Source organism: Eulemur rufifrons, chromosome 18, assembly GCF_041146395.1.
Source record: "Eulemur rufifrons isolate Redbay chromosome 18, OSU_ERuf_1, whole genome shotgun sequence".
NCBI lineage: Eukaryota > Metazoa > Chordata > Mammalia > Primates > Lemuridae > Eulemur > Eulemur rufifrons.
This window is the reverse complement of record NC_091000.1, coordinates 52,660,188-52,680,434: the sequence shown is the minus strand read 5'-3', so window position 1 is coordinate 52,680,434 and position 20,247 is coordinate 52,660,188. Positions and strand designations below refer to the sequence as shown.

Below are 20,247 nucleotides of genomic sequence, written 5' to 3'. Positions count from 1 at the left end.
CAGATTTCTCTTCTCTTTCTTTGGTATTTTTGGACCATTTGGAAAATAGAGTTAATTAGGGTTTCCAGGAGTCTTGAAGGAGAAAGTGGTAGGTTTTCCTATCAGCCAATAAAGGAGGCTGCCCTCCTTATTTACAGGAATGTTGGACCAGTAAAGCGTGGTTCTAGAGGGGAGTCTTAAGGAGAATAATGCTTTGTGTGGGGAGGCTAGCTACCTCTGAGTCATCGCAGGCTGAAAAACGTGATTATCTAGGTGTCTGTCAGCTTATAGTAAGACTTATCTTAAACACGAGTCACAGTTGCATTGACATATAATTGGTTAAACCGTAAACTACTACTTTTGTCTTTGTGTACAAGATGTGTAGGTAACAGTGGTGTGCTTTTACTGCCAACATGAGATAACCTGTTGTCTCTTAATCTTGTGGGTTAATAGTTACTGGCAACGTACTTTTCCTTTTAGCAAATAACTTGGAGTGCTACTTTCAGTACTTCAAACCCTGAATGTCAGAAAGTATGAGTTCTAAACTCATTTCTTTATTTAGTGTATATAAAGGTTTTAGCAACATGAATTTGGAATGTTCCTTTTAATAGAAAGAAATATACACTTGGTTGATTTATTGACACCTCTCAACAATTTTTTCTCTATATTCTCAGCTCAGTCCCCTCGTCTGTTCATATTCAACTAGTATTGAAAGACAAATAAAGGAAACTCATTGACTCTTGCCAATGTTCTATTTTTAGAGCCAAGTTATTGTCTAATGTGAGGAGAAACCTGGGTGGTTATCTTTTCTGCAACATGACTATTATAAGAATTTTTTAGAAGGGGCAAAAATTTGCACAGAAATCTAATCTGTTTGAAAATGATATCTTTGCATTCTTAATTGGTATTTTTCCATGTACCAGGTAATGAGGGTATTAAACATATATGATCTATCTAACAAACATCACAAATTAGAAGGCATGCAAATTAGTACTTTTTTAACGTTATGCATTTCTAAGTGCAACTGTGTATAACTTTTTAAAATCTTCTATTTCATTTTACTTGAAAATTAATTTGAAAGACATAGAACTGTAAAATCACCATGTAGGAAGTGTGAGAGTATTCTCTTCACTCTGCATATCTATCCTCACCTGTAACTTACACTAACATTTTGGTCTGATTGCTCATGACTTTGTATGGACACATTTATGTATTATATGTGACCTGAGGAAAAAAAACAGAAACATAATTTCTACAAACTGATTATAGAATTTTTCTGAAAATGTTTAACTTAGCTCTCTGATTTATCTTTAGAAATGCCTTGTGAGCAACAGAGGTACAGTGTGTTGCTTCTGTAGGACTTCAGTTAGGTAACACTGTCACATCCTAGTGGGTTGGGCCAGTTAAGGTGAGTGGTTCAAACAACATATCAGAGGTTAACGGTGATTTAGTTGTGGTTTGCAGAGAAAGTATTAGAAGATTAGTCTTATCATCATTGGTAAGATATGTATCTTTTTATTTCCAGCCATAAGGCTTTTCAGTTGTCTTGGTATCCGTATATTAAAGTTGAAACTGAATGCTAGTTTTTGGAGCCAGTGTGTTCAGGAATATTTTTAAGTCCTCGGTTATTTGGTGCTCTTTGCTATAGGCAGAGCTTGGGTTTGAAACACTGCTCTGCTGCCCACCAGCCACACGGTCTAAACGAGGTATCTGACCTTTCCAAACTATGGTTTTCTCATCACTGCAACATTCAGTGTTGTTTGTTGTAAGAATTTGAGGTAACGTGTGTGAAGTAATTGGCTGTGTCAATATTATAAAGACAACGTGTTACTTAAACGAATTTAAAGTGAATCCAGGAAGTCTAATTTTGAGTGAGAATATTAGAACATCCATAACAGACATTGATTAGAATCAAATGACAGTTTTTCTTTTGATTCTAAAATGGTTTATGAAAAATTTCTGTGTAGGTAGAAATTATTTAGTGTGACAGTTATCTTTCATTTTCTAAATTTGAGAAATACAAATTCATGCTAAGGATGGCCTTATAATTCCTTTTCACCAAAGAAAATAGCAATCAATAAGGCCACATTTTAAAGACATTGAGTTAATAGCATTATCTTTTTTCTGCAAAAGGCATTGGAATTTTAATGGTCTTACAGAAATCCCAAGTTTGATCTTTAAAATTTTGAAGAATAATTATAAAGGTAAATATAATAGAAGAAATAACCCATTTTCTTATTTTTATGACTTTTGTCTATTTAGTTCTTTAATAATTCAGGTGTTAGGAATATTGTTAGGGCCAGAAACCCTTAAATTCTACATTCTACCATGATTAGATTGTCTGTTCTATAATGAATAACAAACACAGTTCTATGAAAAGTTACTCTAAGATGAAAAATCTAAATATGCTGCCAGTGAATTTTAGTACTATGTTTAAAGTCACTCTGTGGAAGTTAAATTTCCCATCCTTAAAATGACATTTCCTTTCTTTCCTTTTCTTAATTTTTTTAATGGCTCCTGTGTGTCAGAAATACACATTGATTTTCAAAACTTTAGGCCAATTGTAGAGTGGGATTAGAACCCAGCTTGCCTGTCATATGATGGATCTTATTGATATTATATACAATGAGATCATAATTTTATTCTGAATAGCATATTTATGAGATTTTAGTCTAATGAATGAAGAGACTAAGGGCTAACTCAAAGGCAAGAAAACATTCAAAAGAGGTTCTGAAATAAGCATGAAATCATTCTGAATATAAAATAGTTTCCCCAAATACTAAAAATGTGCTGAATGTGCATTCAGCTGCCAAAAAAATGAGAAAGAGGGCTCATTAATTTCTGAATGGATAGCACTAAAGTAAAAATTATTTATATTATTACAATAGAAACTTTAGTTTCTCTTGTACATAAAATGTATTTAATTGGTTTCCTAGCTTTCTCTCTCTCTCTCTCTCTCTCTCTCACTTAACCTAGTCCTCTTGATGTTTTCATTGACTATTTTTACCTTCTCGGTGAAAAATGTTTTTGGTTTTTGTGGAAAGTTCTGCATATGAGTTTAAGATTTTACCAGGTGACTTCTGGGTGTCATCTCATTGTTCTCACAGATTGTTGGGGACAATCTTCACTGCTCACCTCTGCTGACATTCACATTTTAAAAATTCCTAAGATTAACAGTGTTTGGAGGCCGGGGTTGCTGGCCGTGACAAGGTTGCCTTTTAGATATCTAGAAAAACATGTCAAGCGGTGACCAGGACTTTGTTGGGGCCAGAATGAATTTACAAGCTAGTGTTTTCTAGGATATTTGTATTGATTTTTCTCTAGCAGCTAATCAATCAGTTTCAGTTGTATAAGTGATGGAGCAAACCTTTTTAAGTGTGCTGGGTGAGTGGTGTGGAAACACCACCTTTCACTGCTGTCTCTGGCATCAAAATGTAGAGATGATGGATGAGCTGTTTTTATAGCTTTCGTGTGCTTTTCTAGATCTCATTTGTGTGTTGCTACTTTTTTTTCTCTTTCATAAATCTGAAGAGCCCCTGCAAGATAAGTGGCATAAACTGGTTATGGAAAGGTAAAATAAAGATGAAATATTCAGAACAGGAAGAAAATTTCTTGATGCCTAGTAATTTCAATATTAATGTTGGAATTTAAAGAAATAAATTCTGCTGTATTTTAAGACTTGTAAAGATAATTTCTATTGTATATGAGATTAACTATGAAATACAACTGGAAAACATTGCTTCCTGCCTTTGTAGAAGTAGGAAAGAATATGAGCAATGTTTGATTTTCTGTTGTATAAGCTTCATGTTGTTCAGTTATATGGTTTATATCAAGCCCCATTTGACTTTAGAGATGATTAGTATATATTGATTTTGATCCAGGATCAAAAAGTGGCCAATAACTGCATTCTATTAATTTATATGGCAGTTAAATTTAATGTCTCTTTAATTCCTTTGTCTTTTCATTTGTGCTGTATTTAAATAAAATTGAGAAATCCATGTTTTCTATAGGATTAATGATGTTAATTTGCATGTCTGTACATTGTCAGCTTCCCAAAAGGATTTTGGGCAGCTTGTACTAAATGATTGTATGTATTAGACCATGGAAATAAAAGCTGTATAAAATGCTGTATTATGTTTTGAAAGAGAGAAGGTAATTTTACCAACTGATGAGTCTTGGCTCATCAGAAGCATAGGGAAATAGGGTGATTTATATAATTTAATATGAGTATATAAAAGGAAGTAAATAGTTTACCATGAGAAATCTACGTGTTTCTAGGCTCTAAACACTGAGAAGTATTTTCATACATCATTTCCAAAGAGACATTGAATAACATAATGAAAATGCTTTTGACTAGTCATATATAGAAATTAAAGATATGTTCTCTACAGAGTTTTTTCTCTGTTGACTCTTAAAAAACCCCAAAAATATAATATTAAAATGTAAGTTTACAGAACATATTTATGAGAATTAAATAAATGTAATGTACGTAATACACATAACTTGATAGGGGTCCCAGTGCCTAAATAGCTATTTATCAGATATTCAGTTTAAATAAGCTAAGAGTAATCACTTTGATGTCAGGGAATGTTAAGGCTATCCATGACAACAACAGTATAGTTTACGTGGCCTTTGCCTGTTCAGATTTCTGAGTTTCTGTCAATGGTGTTCAAACTTTTCTTAGCAACAAAATGAACCCTTCTTCAAATGAAATTTGAAATAGTAGAGACAAAACTGCTGTGGTTGAAATAGAGGTGGGGCCCCATTTAATGAAGCCTTTCCTAGTAACTTAGGATCCAGCCAGAATCTGCTGGTTTAGATTAGTATTTCGTTGGTGTGTTCCTTACCGCTGGAAACCAGAGGTGGTAGACTTTTCCTTAAATGGCTAGATAGTAAATATTTTAGGCTTCATGGCCATAAGGTCTCTGTTGCAACTATTCAATTCTGCCCTTGTAGCATGTAAGTAGCCACAGTCAATATGCATAAACGGATGTGGCTACGTTCCAATAAAACTATTTATAATAGGAGTTAATGATGAAGGGGCTCCATGGTCAACTTTGGGGAAAGCTAACTTAAAAAAGATTCTATATGGCACAACTTTCTGTTGTCTCCACTATGCTAACACATTGTAAATCCCCAAGAGAAGGATATAATCTTTAGGAATTAATGTTGATCTAGAAGAGATCAGTGTTCTCAAATCTGGCTATTTGAGTCATTTTACAATCTTACAAAACCAAAAACAGATTTATATCTGTGTCCCATCCCTGATAATTGCATCACAATTTCTGTGGATGAGGCCCTTGTGTTTTCTAAAATACAGGTGATTCTATTGTATAGCCAGAGTTGAGAACTAGGACTGAGAACCACTAGTCTAGATAATTGTTTGATTAAAGATATAAAATGAGCTGACCTTGTCAACTCTGTAGTGAGAGGGACTCTGAGGAGGAACCCTAGTTGACCATAAAGAATGGCTAAGTTAGGATAGTTGTCAATTTGCTGATACTGCCCTAGATAGGTAATGGATGGTTTCAAAATCCAGGTGCTTATTTAAGTTAAAAGGCTCAATGATTTTTGTTATCATTCAAGGCATCACAAAGAGTCAGCTGACATTTAGGGAAGTCCTTACTGTGCTACGTGTAGGAATTAAAAAGATGAAAACCACATGGTCCTTGTTTTTAAGGACTCCTGCTCCTCCTAGTTTAGAAGGAACGAGAATAGCAAGTTGGACGAATGAAAATTCAGCTGTACAGAACCAGGAACCAAGTGTTGGGTTAACAAAAATTATTGAGACTGTTAATTTAAATAAGTACCTTTGGATTTTGAAGCCATCTCTTATCCATCTAGGGTGATGTCAGCAAATTAACAACACTGTTTTGCCCCTCCACATTCCCTAACCCAGCCTATTCTTTACAAATCCACCAGGGTTCCTCCTTGGAAGCCCTCTCTGCAGAGTTCTCATTAGCCACTGCCACTGGATTATGCTTAGTAGTCAAGATAAAATTTACTCGCATTCGGAATCCCAAGGCTTATGTGATGCTAGAGGTCTATGAAAGAAAGAAACCAAACATTGGCTGTGTAACTGAAGTAACTGTTGGAACTATGTAGTTGTTATTTTTCCATTCATCCAACAAATATTTGTTGAGCATTTATTAGAAGCAGTTCCTGTTTCTGCTAATAGGCACATGCTTCAGAAAAGCTGTGATAACAATACATTATATACAATCAGTCTTTGATTACTTCTGCCAATGAGGTGGGGAGGACAGCAGGCGAGGTTTGCTGATAATTGAGCAAACAGCTTATCCTTGCTGTGGGAAACAAGGACATGATCCCAAGGCTCTTTTACAGATGACATTTGTTCATAATTCTGAGTTTTCATAGTTCAGAGTATATTTAACCCAAAGTACAGAAAATTTGGAGCCTCTAGAAATATCTTTTTATATCTACCCTTATGAAAATCATAGTGTAATCACTCCTCACTGCTGTTGGTGTTATTTTTTACTCTGTTGTGTTCTACAAAACAACTTATAAATATACAGTTAAGTATAAAAGGTACATAAAATGATGAGACCCTGGGGAAACAGACGAGAATAGGAAATTCAAGACTTGGTGGGAAATTGGGACATAGGAAAGTCCACCATAATCACATGTGATTTCTAAAATCAAGCTGCAGTTTTGACTCTGAACTTCTTGAAAGCTTGTTGTCTTTAAGGGGGAAAAAATACCAGCTTGGCATTAGATTGGAAAAGAGTTTTCACACAGGAGCTCAGATAGCGAATACTGAGGGTGGTAGTAGGTCTCAACAGCATCCCTTCAGCACTCACATCCTGTGTTTCTGAAAGTTGTCTATTTTAGCATTCCTGTTAGAATTTGAAGGCATGACTTGGAAATCATCATACCCTGAAGAGACTTCTTGGGAGGCTAAGGCAATACAGAGTATTTGTGACGCACTGATAACTTGGCCCACTTCCATGGCCATTGGGTGACATAAGGGAACCCTCATAGAGGCACACCGTAGGTCTGTGGTCCCCAACCAACAGGCCGTGGACCAGTACTGGTCTGTGGCCTGTTGGGAACTGGGCTGCACAGCGGGAGGTGAGTGGCGGGCAAGTTAGCAAAGCTTCGTCTGTATTTACAGCAGTTCCCCATCTCTTGCATCACTGCCTGAGCTCTGCCTCATGTCAGATCAGTGGCAGCATTAGATTCTCACAGGAGCACGAACCCTACTGTAAACTGCGCATGTGAGGGATCTAGGTTGCGTGCTCCTTATGAGAATCTAATGCCTGATGATCTGAGGTGGAGCTGAGGTGGTGATGTTAGCACTGGGGAGTGACTGCAAATGTATTAAATGTAATGCATCTTAATCATCTCAAAACCACTACCCCCGCTTCTGGTCCATGGAAAAATTGTCTTCCATGAAACTGGACCCTGGTGCCAAAAAGGTTGGGGACCAGTACCATAGGTCATTTTGTGAGGTTATATATCTAGATGCAGGAAGAAAGATTAGAATTCATATTTATTTGTAATTTTGCATCCTTTACATTTTTCTTTTGTGTGTGTTTCATATTGTATATAACATGTTAGTACAATAGTGTGTGAACATAGTTATTGTACATCTCTGGGAATACATTTTAAATTTTTAACTGATTTTCAGGGAAGTGATACTCAAAAATGTGGAAACTACTGATTTAGAGGAACAAATGGCCTGCCGCAGCATTTTCCATTATAAACATAATTCTTTTAGCCAGGCATTTGGTTTGAATAGGGCAGCAGAGTTCTGTGTTCTCTATCAAGATCCTGAAGTGCTTGTTCTGGTTTGATTGAGTGAAAATCCATCTGCCTTTGAGATCAAAGAAGCAAATAATGAAGTTTATGCCCTTTGGAGGAAAACTGATGCACTTAATGAAGGCTCTTGCCTTCATCTTCAGACAGCCATGTATCCGTGCTCAGAGGTAGAGAGAAATGTTGCTTTATTTTCCCATTTCTTCCATCTGTGTTTTAGGGCACCAGAAGAGTGAGCCAAGAGGGAATTACTGTCAGGCCTATGTGGTAGTGTGTATATGGGTAGGGGCTCAATGACTATTGAAAGGGTGTCTAATGTAGACTTGATTATGCCTGATGACATTCCGTATGTGACTTAGAACCTATAATGAAAATATAGTATGGAAAAGCCATATTTCTAAAGTGGGCAAGAGATATTGCTTAGTTGCAGCTGCTCTTCCAGCACAGTTGAACACTCCGTCTCATAACATGGGGCTGATATGTAGTGGTGGTTGCTTTCCGCAATTTGCAACAGAGAAAATAACTCACTTTGGGAAATCATTTCCTGATAATTAACAGTTGTCTAACATTTCACTAAAAGGGCAAAGGGTATGTCCACTTAGGTCCACATTTATAGTTATAAATAAATATATATTTGCTTAGATATTTTTCTTTTACTAAACAGAATTCTATGAACAATTTTCAGTGACAAGAGATAAAAGTTAACCAAGTGTTTGCTTTTACTGTCTGAACTGAGGCTGATCAGTCTCTGGAATGATGTTGGTGAACTTTAAAGGCTGCAAGTTGGTTTTGGAAAGTTGTTTAATGGAATTTTAATAGCCCTGGAAAGATGTGAAAGTGATACTGCTACCTGGTGGTTTGTAAACCTGACCTTTGTGAGATGTTTTCTGGGCAAAAGTACTACTTTGTGATGCCAGCAGCTTTTATTGATTCTGCAGACTCTGCAGTTTTCTAACACTGGCTGTCAATTCATTCCAGTTGAAAAATTATTAAATTTCTTCTCTTGCTTGTGTGGATATTAAATTGCAGTAAACATACTTGCGCAATGTCAGGTACGGCGAGCACAATTTTCTGCATGGGAAAAAAATGTTTGTTAGTGGGACCTTGGCTGTTCTGCAGAGGTTATAAATTTCTGCATTTCTTTTTATTTGTTGCTCTCAGTTATGTTTTTTATTTCTCTTGGTAAATTCCAACACATTTCTTGTTATTTGTAATATAAAAAAGAAAAGTTTGATTTAGATTGCTGACTTTTTAAAACACACCCTTTAGTTGATCATTTCTGGAAGGTCAACAAGAGTGAAAGCCCAGGAGTAAGAGGATTTAACTAGTGACAATATAATTGGGTACGAATGAGAAAGATTTGATGAAAGAGTGAATTGAATGAAAAAGAAATGAATGATTAAATCATCATACACGTCACATAGGTCTTTTTGATTTGTTGAATTTTAGTTAAGGAAGGTGAGTGATGGTGAGATAGTAATCATTTTATAGAAGTAGATTTTAAACTTTGTCTCTGAGAATATCCCCTGGACCTTTGGGATACCTGGCCAAATTCCCAATTCAGTAGCCTTGCCATAGACCATGCAGTCTACATTTTGCAAATGAATCATTCCAAATGTTTGGGATGCAGATGATACAAAGACCACTTCTAGAAACTTTTGTCTAAGGAACTCTCTTGATTAAATATACTGAGACATGTGATCAAAGTATTAAAGGGAAGTGGGGAAGACATGTACCATTTATGTGAGGTAATGAAAGTGTGAGCCAGTTTTCCCCATGTGATGGATGTGGGGACCAGCTCCATTCCTCCCACACCAGACCTTTCATCAGATTCATTTGGCGAGTTTTAAAATACAGATTCCCAGGCTCCACCTAAAAAGATTCTGATTCTGAGCTGGGCTTACATGCCTGGGAATGTCTATTTTAAAAGCTCCACCACTGTGGAAATTGCTAACCTAGATCTTTTTCGGATTTTAGCTCTTTTTAGTCTGTATTGATTTTTCCGTCTTTATCACTTTTTTGGTACAGTTTGAGTCGAGCCTTTCAAGGAAGAATATCACACTTTTAAAATTAGAAGAACACAGGGAACTTTAAGTCCCTTAAACATATTTTATGAAACAAATATGCCTGTATTATGCAAATAATTCTTCACTCTTTATCAACATGGATGAAGTAATTAGTTCATTTGTTTTTATAGGTATAGCAAGAATATGATTTGTGTAGTCTTGGAAGATATCTTTATTTCCTTGAGATAGGGTATGCCTTTGTGTATTTTTCTTTATTTGAGAAGAATTAATTTAAGAAATGCTAAATCTTATTGTAGTGGAAATCTATATTTCTACTAGCTTAGAAATGCTTAATTTTAATACATTTACGTGATGTATTATTATACAATTGTGTATGATAATGTTTACAGACTTTAAAATAACCTGGAAAATGAAATGTTGATTAAAAATTATGCTGTGAATTCATATGTACTATATGTTCGACTATTTTTAAAAGGAAGTAAGCAAAAAGAATGAAGAGCAGAAAAAGAAGTAATTAAGCCAAAATGTTAGCTTTTGTTAGAAAGACAAAACAATTTTTTCTACTTTTAATATTTTCTAAATTTTCTGTAAGTACATATCACTTTAGTTGGACTATATAAACAAAATAAATTTTAATTTTAAGCTATTGCATATTATCAGTTTTTCAGTATGAAAATTAAATCACATATATTTTAGAATGAGTTACTGTTTATTACATGACTAAGACATGGAGACAGAAATATGACCCTGAAACATTTGATGAACTAAAACTTATTGGTACATAACTTTGAAATTGGTGGTTTCTCTCTGATCATGAGATAGCCTGATACTTTGAGAATTTACTTTTAACAAATAATAGACTGGGTGTGGTGACTCATGCTAGTAATCCCCGCACTTTGGGAGGCTGAGGCAGAAGGATCTCTTGAGGTCAGGAGTTCAAGATCAGCCTGGGCAACATAGCAAGACCTCGTCTCTACAAAAAGATAAAAAAAATTATCCAGGCATGGTGGTGGCTAGCTACTCGGGAGACTGAGGCCCAAGAATCACTTGAGCCTAGAAGTTTGAGGTTGCAACGAGCTATGATCAGGCCACTGCACTCTAGCCTGGATGACAGAGTGAGACCCTGTCTCAAAATAAAATAAAATAAGAAACTGTATTGTGAAGACTTGCTTCAGGAGAAATCTGGAAGCCACCTGGCTTTCCTTTTCTATTTCCTGGCTACAGGAAACTCTATAGTCTTAACTACGAATCTATGAATAAGTGGAAAGAATTATAGAATAGGAGGGAAGCTTGGCTATTACCTTTAGCCTTTCATTTCCAGGTGAGGAACATGAAACCTAAAGAGTTGGTAGGCCCATAATAAATACTTGCTGAATGAATGCATGAATAAAAATAATTTATAAGTTAATAGAATCCTATAGAATTTAGATCAGTTTAAAAACTTTTTTTAGGAGCATAGTTATGTAATGGTTGTCTGAATGTTCATCTTATTAGGAGAAATGTGTGTGCAATGGGCAAAGCCCACTTTTGACATGAAAATTATTTGAAATATTTAAGCTTAGTCAATTTTTTACTATGCATAATTATTTGCAGATTTCATAAATATATTTTTAAAGAATCAAAGATTTAACAAATCTGGAGAATCTACAATTTCTGCTTTCTTCTCTCTGTATAAAAAGTAGATAAACTCATCTCAATTCTCCTCTTCAACCATCGTCTCTGATCATTCTGTACCACATAATCTGTTCTTCAGTCACCAGAATTTTTTCTTCATAGATCACTAACAGTGATTACCAGGTTTAGATAAAATGATTTGTTTAAATGTTTATATCTTCTACTTTACCTCCTCTGCCATTAGAACTGCTCAGGTCTTATTTATCTTGATATCACAATTAATGTTCAATAAATGCTTTTTGAATGAATGCATGCATGCTTGCCCCTGTGATTCTCAGAACCGTAGAATGGAAACTTCACCTTTTGCCTTACTAACTGGAAGTAGTGAGCATTCCCAGAATGAGCTTTGAAAATGTCTGGCTGTGGGTCCTGGAGTTTGAAGGAATAGCCAGCAAGTACTCTTGATTGGTAATGAGAAAAAGATGGATTGTGAATATTAATATACACTCATACTATATTATATAAGCAAATAATGGCAAACTTAGGTAATATTTGAAACAAAGTAAATCTTCTATGTAGGAAATGTTGAAGACAAATGGAATTATTATGAAAGAAAATAATTTTCCTTTGAAAAATTAGATTGCTACATATTATATACAAGTGAATTCATTTCTGTCTTTACATCTATATTTGTTCACTCTGAGTATATCTGTTCTTTTTCAGACTTGAACTAACTTATATGCAATGGCCTGACCTTCATTTACAGTTGTACTGACTTTGAGATATAATTCATTGTCTAATTAGTTATAGTAAAAGGGAAGGGCAGGGATTGGAGAAACTTGGCACTATGTTAAGTAGAGAATAAATTGATTAAAGTTTTAAAATAATTTCTCAAATGGAATGCCCAGCATTTGAATGTTTCCAGCAATAACATATCTGAAACTAAATTTTCAAATAGTAAATACTTTTTGTAAATTCATAAATATTGCAATCACATGAAAAATATCCCTTTCCCCATGAATTTTGTATATTTGTAATTTTTTTACTCAGATCATCTAACATTTTGCATTTTATTGTGTTTCTTGATTTAAAATGATGGCATTTAAAATAGATTTCTTTGAGTAAATATTAGAGAATGAGATTTTTTTTTCTAGCACATTAGCCAAGGTTAGTGTGTACATTAATCCTAATTGTTACTACTATTATTTGTTTATTTAACAAATATTTGTCAAGTACCTATTAAGTGAAGAGTTTGTGATAGTGAAATGCTGTTTACATTTTCTGTAGTGAATGCTGGAACATTAGAAAAAGATACTTATAATTTCTAAATATGATTGATAGCAAGTTATGAAACAAATATATATATTTTTTCACTGAAATATAAGACTGCTAATAAATAAGGTGTTACTTAATGATGGCTGGCTTTTTCAGAATAAATAAAGGGGAAACTAAATGGAAATATGGACCAATGTTATTTCTCAAGTTGGATAGCAGCTAATTCTTGACATCTTATAATATAGGCAGCCACCATATTGCTAATTATTCTTAAACATGGACTCCAGGAATCAAAATTACTGTCTCTAAATAAATATAAATTTATTTTATATGCTGCTTAGTATTTATTGTATCGTACCAGTAATACACATAAAATAACACATCACTGATTTTATTCCTTATTTTCATTCTTTTTTAAAATAATGATTGGTTTTTATGAATACAGATGTGATTATAAATATAATTCAGGCATTATGCTGTTTTAGGTGTCCTTATATAAATACAGTTATCTAATAAGTAGTTATCAAATAATTTTCTTTGTACTTTTACATCTAGCTTTTCATTTCATTCTCATAGTCACCTAGTGAATTATAACTGCTGGTGCTTGTTATCCCTATTTTACTGAGGCACAGGGTGGTTGTATTTCAAGTCCGAGGAAGAGTATTAAAAGAGAGATTTCCTGATTGATGGGCCAGTGCATTTTGCACTATCGCATGCTGCTCCTCGGGGGAAATGATGTACTCAAATACTTGGTATTGCAAATGTATTGGTTGCTATAGTGCAATTTAGTTTATTATGATAACTGGGGTCATTTCATCAGTTGGGATCATTTTGAGAGAAACCCTTAGTGGAATTGCAATCATATGGTTCTTGAACAGCGGCTCTGACACATTTCCCGGGTCCTCACTTTCATTGTCCATAGCTGTTTCAAAAGATTAGATACCTGTTAAAAACAACAGAATGCTCCAAATCAGATGCAAGCAATAATTTTAGGCCCTGGGAACCTTACTATATTATGAGGAAAGTGTTTTAATATATGTATTAGTAAACAAGATACATTTAAGTACATTCACTAAAAAGTTCATTGAGGTACATTTAAAACTGAATGCTGAAATTGTAAAAATACCCATGTTTGTCAGGTTTGGAGATTTGAAAATATTTAAAGTAAAAGAAAACTCTATTTCATATTTTAGAAATGTACATAAAAAGGATATACTAATGATGTTAATGATGGAGAAAGATTAGTTCTGCTACATATACCTATTAATTTGAGGCTTGGAATCCATGAAGATAGTCTCCAACGTACCCAATCAGAATAGCTTGATTGCCTAAAATCTATGTTCTCCTCATGGCACAGACTTGCATTAAATGAACTGCGAATTTTAATTTGAAATGTATTTGCAAACCAATTCCTATAAAAATGGATTTATAGCTGGAAACCAGGTACTTCAGAAATGCTGAGTAAATTTTGTTGATCTCCAGTTGCTATTTGTGCCTGTTTTTAATTTTAGGCGATTTTATTTGTGACCTGCTCTTGTTTTGCTTTACTTTTTCAGAATCACTGCTCCAAAGAAAGAAAAAATAAACCCACTTTTGTTCCTAGTTTATTTGCAAACCAGGTCAGCCTCCCTTGATTAGCTCTCAGTTGGAGGATAATTTGAACCTTGACAGATTGAACCCAAACAGCAGGGTTTCTCTCGTCTGGCCAACAGATAGAAAAAATAAAATAAAAGCTAATTCCAGTTCACAAGCTGTACAACAAGACTGAATAAATGTGCAACTGTTAATGAATAGCTATTTCAAATATTTACAAAAGGCCCAAGAAAAAAGAAAAGATTAGCATCTTAGGCAGCTGTTCTAAGGGAAACCTATTAAAAATAAACATGATAAATGATGCTCAAGAGCTAATATATCTGTCAAATATCAAAAACACTCAAAGAAAAAACTGTTTCAAAAAAAAAGCTGTTAAGATGCTTTTGGGCACAAGAGCTACCTTGCTTTGTGTTTTACACGAGAAATTTGTTCTCATTCTTTTAAAAATTTATCCTTTCTAGCTCCTTAAATAGATTCACACAGATACTATTTTATAGATTGTGAGGCCATGGGTGAATGAATAGAATCATTTGAGTTGTATCCATTGTGATTAAATTGGTTAGAAATTTTAAAATGCACCCATATATCATTTAGATGAAAACATACTGTTAATTGTTATTTTATGGGATTGCAGGTTATATAATGGTTTGACTATGACAGTAACATCACTTTAGCATCATGGCAATTTTCCTAGGAAATGCTACATAAAAGCGGAAATTATTACTGAGGGCTTGGTTCCCAATGCAGAGTACAGGTACAGTTGTTATACCACATTGCATAAATGTGCTTGACAGTGTTTCTACAAACCCATTCCAGTCTCTGTGTAAAATATCCTTTTCTCACTAAGCTAAAATTAAAGCAAACTGTACTTGACAAGTATTAGTGAATTATATAGTGGAACCTTGACGTTCAGGACTAACCATTCTTGTTTTTAACTATCTCTCCATACCCTGAAAGTCTGTGAAGAGAAGCGATTTGAATTTTCTGGGGCTTGAATTTGTGTTTGAATAGCTTGTACTCTGAGGTTCAAATGGAGGATCCAGTCATTTATTTGATGAGTGAGCTTAGCCAGCAGCTCAGCATTTATATGTTACTGTAATAGAGAATAAGTCTCCTACAGTTTTTTTAGTTGTAAATTAATAATCTTTGTTTCTGTGTGGAAAATGTCAACTAAAGGAAAGTCAATTATTAGTGGTATAACCTTTGTGAATTTAGAGATTTGTAAATAATAAGGATCCTACTGTATTAATATTTGAAAAATTGTCAGATAATTTAGTTATTTTGATTTGCGGTCATTTCTAACTTATCAAAGTGTGATTCTTCACCAGCGTGTGTCATTTTGTGAAAGTTCAAAAAACGTATTTGTCTTTGGGGTATTTCCTATTCAGGGACTGATGATTTCTCTGGTGTAGATATAAAGCAGTTTAGTCATGATCTCAGGTAGAAGGCAGTAAGATTAGATATATTGTATTATTAGGGCCACTATATGTTTTCAGGCCAGTTTCAGAACCAATGCAGGATTGTGGCCATCCTTAGCCCCTTTTAGACAGGGTAAGTATTATAGCAGAGACCATGGTGAAGGCTGACAAAGAGTCATGGGACTTCGTGGTCTGGCCCTACCTAGCCTATTTCTCTGACTTGACATTCCATTCCTCTCTAGGGGTGCACTTGTTTCAGCAGTATCTTTATTGATCTAGTTCCTCTGTCCTCAACCCAAACTGGCATGATCAAAAGCATTGTAATTACCTGTCACCTAGAATAGCCTTTAATCACCAGTAATTCACTTTTGCTCACTAATGTAAAGGTTAAAAAATGGGAGGAAAATGAATAAGGAGCATGATCAATAGATCATATATATCTATACATCTATATGGATGTATATATAGGGATCATGAATAAGTAGGAAGGAGGTAAGGAAGAAAGCTAGGCAAATTTATCCTTTCTTTTGAGCCACATGTTGCTTCTGTATAATAAACAATGCTATCCTTATATTGATGTTTAATTAGTTCAAATGCACATATGGGCGTATACTCATACATAAGGCGAATTATAGTATGATTTATACATATAAGAAGGGAAGTAGGAGCACTGTTGATATTTTTAATGATGACTTCCTATTTCTGCCGTGTTGAGAGCGTACTAAAATATCACCCCCATTCTAAAAGTAGTCTTGGTGAAATCTGAAAGGTCTGCTCCTTTTTTATTTGATCTGGACTCCATTGATAACACTAAATTTTCATGCTGCTCTGAGGTTATATTAGACCCTTAAACTTAGACTCTCTTTGTACTTCATCATTGTAATTTACACACTGGGTTGGTACATTCTCTTCAAGACAGTTTGTCTTGCGCCTCCAGCTGCTCCCCAGTAGCCATTGTGCTGAATAAGCACTTATTTCAGTATGTCCTTGATACAATTAATGCAGGCATCTGCAGAAGCGGCCGTGGCAGCAGCAGCTGCAGTGCCTTATGGAAGCCAACTTCTGCTTAGCATTGTGATAAAAGAAATAGTTTTGAGCTGGAAGCTAATGTTGGCTTATTTTTAGCATAAAAAGAGTTGCACCTGCCAGGGCTAGCGGAGGACTGAGGTTTGTTGATTACACGTTCTTGTTAGTGCCATTGTTATTGGTAAAATGGGCATGATGTCATCCTTATCAAACTGAATTGGCACCCTGTAGAGTGACAAATAATTTACCCTCTGTGGTTTTATCAGCATGGGCCGTGTGTTAGAAGTGACTAGAGTGCTGAGTTTTCACAGTTGAATGCTATGGAACTGCAGAGGTGTATGAAAATGAAAGGGATTGATACTTGTAATCAGTGCACATAGTAATGGCCAAGGTGTAATGAAACATAAGTGCACATTTAGGGTAATTATGCTGCTACCAGGTGGGGCCCTGGGGCTTTGCATGTATAGAAGCTGCTTGAGGTGGCGGATGTGCAGCGAGGAATACTGCGGCACCATCTGGTAGATTCTCATTTTCTCATTAATTCTTCTGTCCCCTAAGTCTGGGCTGCATTGACTTTGAACAGCACTTCATCTGTTCAGTATCTCATCTCATTTTAGTTGGGAGTTGCTCTCAACAGTGGTATTGATATGATGTAATTCACAGTCTTGGCTATGTGAAATGTATTAAAACAAATCATCTAGTTGGTTTTCTGTTTGAGTAAAGCTAACTGTCCTTGGTAACATTCACATAACCATTTAATTCTAAACCATTTACCACTTTTATAGTTATTTTTTAAATAAAATAGAGTCTGTGTTTAATTTATAATGAATTAGCCAAATGACCTTTGTCTTTCAAAATAATTTGTAAGTGTAATATATATCTAAAGAGTAAATAGTTATTAAAGTTCATTTTTGGTCACTTTTTATGTATGTTTTATTTCTATAGGCTGATATAGTTTTTGCCTCAAATATAAAAAAAATTATTTTTTAGTCAAGCTTCAGAATAAGAAAGTATATGGTGATGGTTATCCAACAATATGAATATACTAAATGCCACTTAAGAAATGTATGGTAATCACAAAAAGAAATGTAATAGTATTCAAGGGTTGTATATTGTATATGGAAGTAAAATGCTTAAAACTTGGTAAATTAATTTTTTATGAATAGTTTCACACAATATTAAAAATAATATATTTAAGGCACCTAGCATGTTAGTAGGTAGTTCGTATATGGTTGTCTTCTTTATCAATGTGAATATTAACATCAGGAAAAAATTTAAAAGAATCTATAGTATATATTCATATCATAACACAGTCTCAATGAAGTAGCATCTGATGGCTGATTTTTTATACTATTTTATGACAGTATGCAGTATATCAAAATAATCTGGACAGTCGTCTAGAGTCTGAAACTGACATAAGAGTGATTTCACAATTTCTTTAATAAGTACAAATATAGCATTTATATGGTCTGAGTGCTTTAAGAGCTTTCTATAAATAATAGAAATGCCTCCATTAAAATTTTCCACTGAAAGAGTCGCCATGCATTTTGTCATTTTATTTCCATAAATATTCCTAAAATGGAAAATAAGTGAAAAACATAGTAGCTTTTTCCAAAAACCACATGAATGCTCCCAGTGATGTCCCTGAGGTCAGTATTTGTCAGTGTAGTACCACAGTGGCGTGGAGAGCTTTTCAGTTGATGACACTGCTGGCATTTGAATGTCCCTTCACTGATTTCCAGCCTATGTCCAGATACCTCAGGATCCATGAAAGGATAGAGTTACAAGCTATTTGAGCACCTTTAAATGCCCAACTAAGTTTTTTTCCACATTTACTCTGAATGAGCTCACTGTAAAAGATTAATAAAATGTATCTCATTTCCCCCTACTCTATTTCTATAAACTCATTTAGAGCAGCGTTGATAAGTGTGTTATCTTTTGGAAAATTACTTGATTATTACATAATGTATATTGTGGTGGTAGACAGAAAGTTTATCGGCAGTACTTTAATTTCTCTCCTGAAGTTTATTCATTTGTGTACAAAGCATTAAAATAGCAGGATTTTTTCCCTCATATATTCCATCCACATTTGCTAGATCACCTATTTATTTATCAGACTGTGAGTGTAGTGAGAGCTTGGGCAGTGAAGTTACACCACTTGAATCCTGACTTGGGCACTAGCCAGGTATGTGAGTTTAGGGTAATCTAACATTTCCAAGCCTCACTCATCTCATCTATAAAATGAAAATAATAATTCTTTACCTTACATAGGATCTGTGCATAGGCAGTCAGTAGATGGTTGCTCCTGTTATAGTGCATGTTTACCAACAAAGACCCATGGCACAAAAATGATTAAAAGCCATAATCTAATATTTAGACTATCTTCACAGAAATCATTGCACAGGAAAAACACGAGAATAAGTCATTATCTTATATTTGCTAGTACTGCACATTCATCAGGGGCAAGGATGGTCTCATATACCTGCACAATTCCATCGTGTGATGGACAAGAAATGCCCACTGACTGAAGGGCATTAATCAATTAGGAGAAATACTTGTGGATCCCTACTCACAATGACATTTTTAAATGTATAAAATAAAATTCATAGGATTAGAAGAAAAATGATACTGAAATATCATCAATGTATGAAAAAAACATTTTCATAATATAGTAATATGTGTGCTTCTTTATGTTAAATAGCAAGATGCAGCTGTGTGTGTAATAATTATCATAATTTCAAAGTAGTGTATGATATTTCAAGATATTTGAAATAATTGTAATGTGATAGGAAAATATCTGTAATTTCTTATGGACAAGGTCACAGGTACTGCAAATAGCTATAACTTGTTGCCTACATTCATAATGGTAGAAATGCTAAATTTTGAATTTTGGCAAAACATAAGTGAAAACAAAGTGGGATTTTTTATTTTTGGCATCGAAGTTAAGGCTTTCCCCAACCCCCTAAGTCAACAGATACCTTTAGGATTTCTGGACCCAAGATAAGAACCCTTGATAAAGTATAGCTTTAAACAACAACAACAATGACAAAAACTTATAAAAATACTTATCAACATCAAGAAAATAATCCAAAACATGATTCAGACCAGAAGGTTTGAGTTGTACTGGCCCTTGACCAACACTTCTAGTTGATGGGTCCTTCAGTGTTACCTCTGTCAATCTCTTTCTAAAAGATTATCTGTGTCTTAGGTATTAGTACTAACTAGTTCCTTGTTACTTGATTATGATCCAAATGTACTTACTATTTTATCTGAACTAGAATTCAAATTTTCCATGAAATTAACATCATTTCCTTTTGAATCTATTTAGCTGTCACAGCTCTATAACGTGCAGTTAGTTTAAAAACAAAATATCTGTCCCTTTACCTATGAACAGAGAATGTTAAGAACACAATAAGCTTGGAATTTGCAAATGGTTTGGCCTAAGTTTGAGTAGATACCTAAACTAAAATCTTGAAGTTATTTTGCCCAAACATGGAACAAGAGAAAAGACTCAAGCATATTCCTTAGAGATTGTA

The 20,247-nt window shown here is 34.5% G+C and overlaps 1 protein-coding gene across 1 annotated transcript in view; it reads left to right on the top strand.

Moving 5' to 3' along the window:
• Positions 1–20,247, top strand: part of CDKAL1 (CDK5 regulatory subunit associated protein 1 like 1) — a 582,236-nt gene that overhangs the window by 253,379 nt on the left and 308,610 nt on the right. The window lies entirely within an intron of this gene.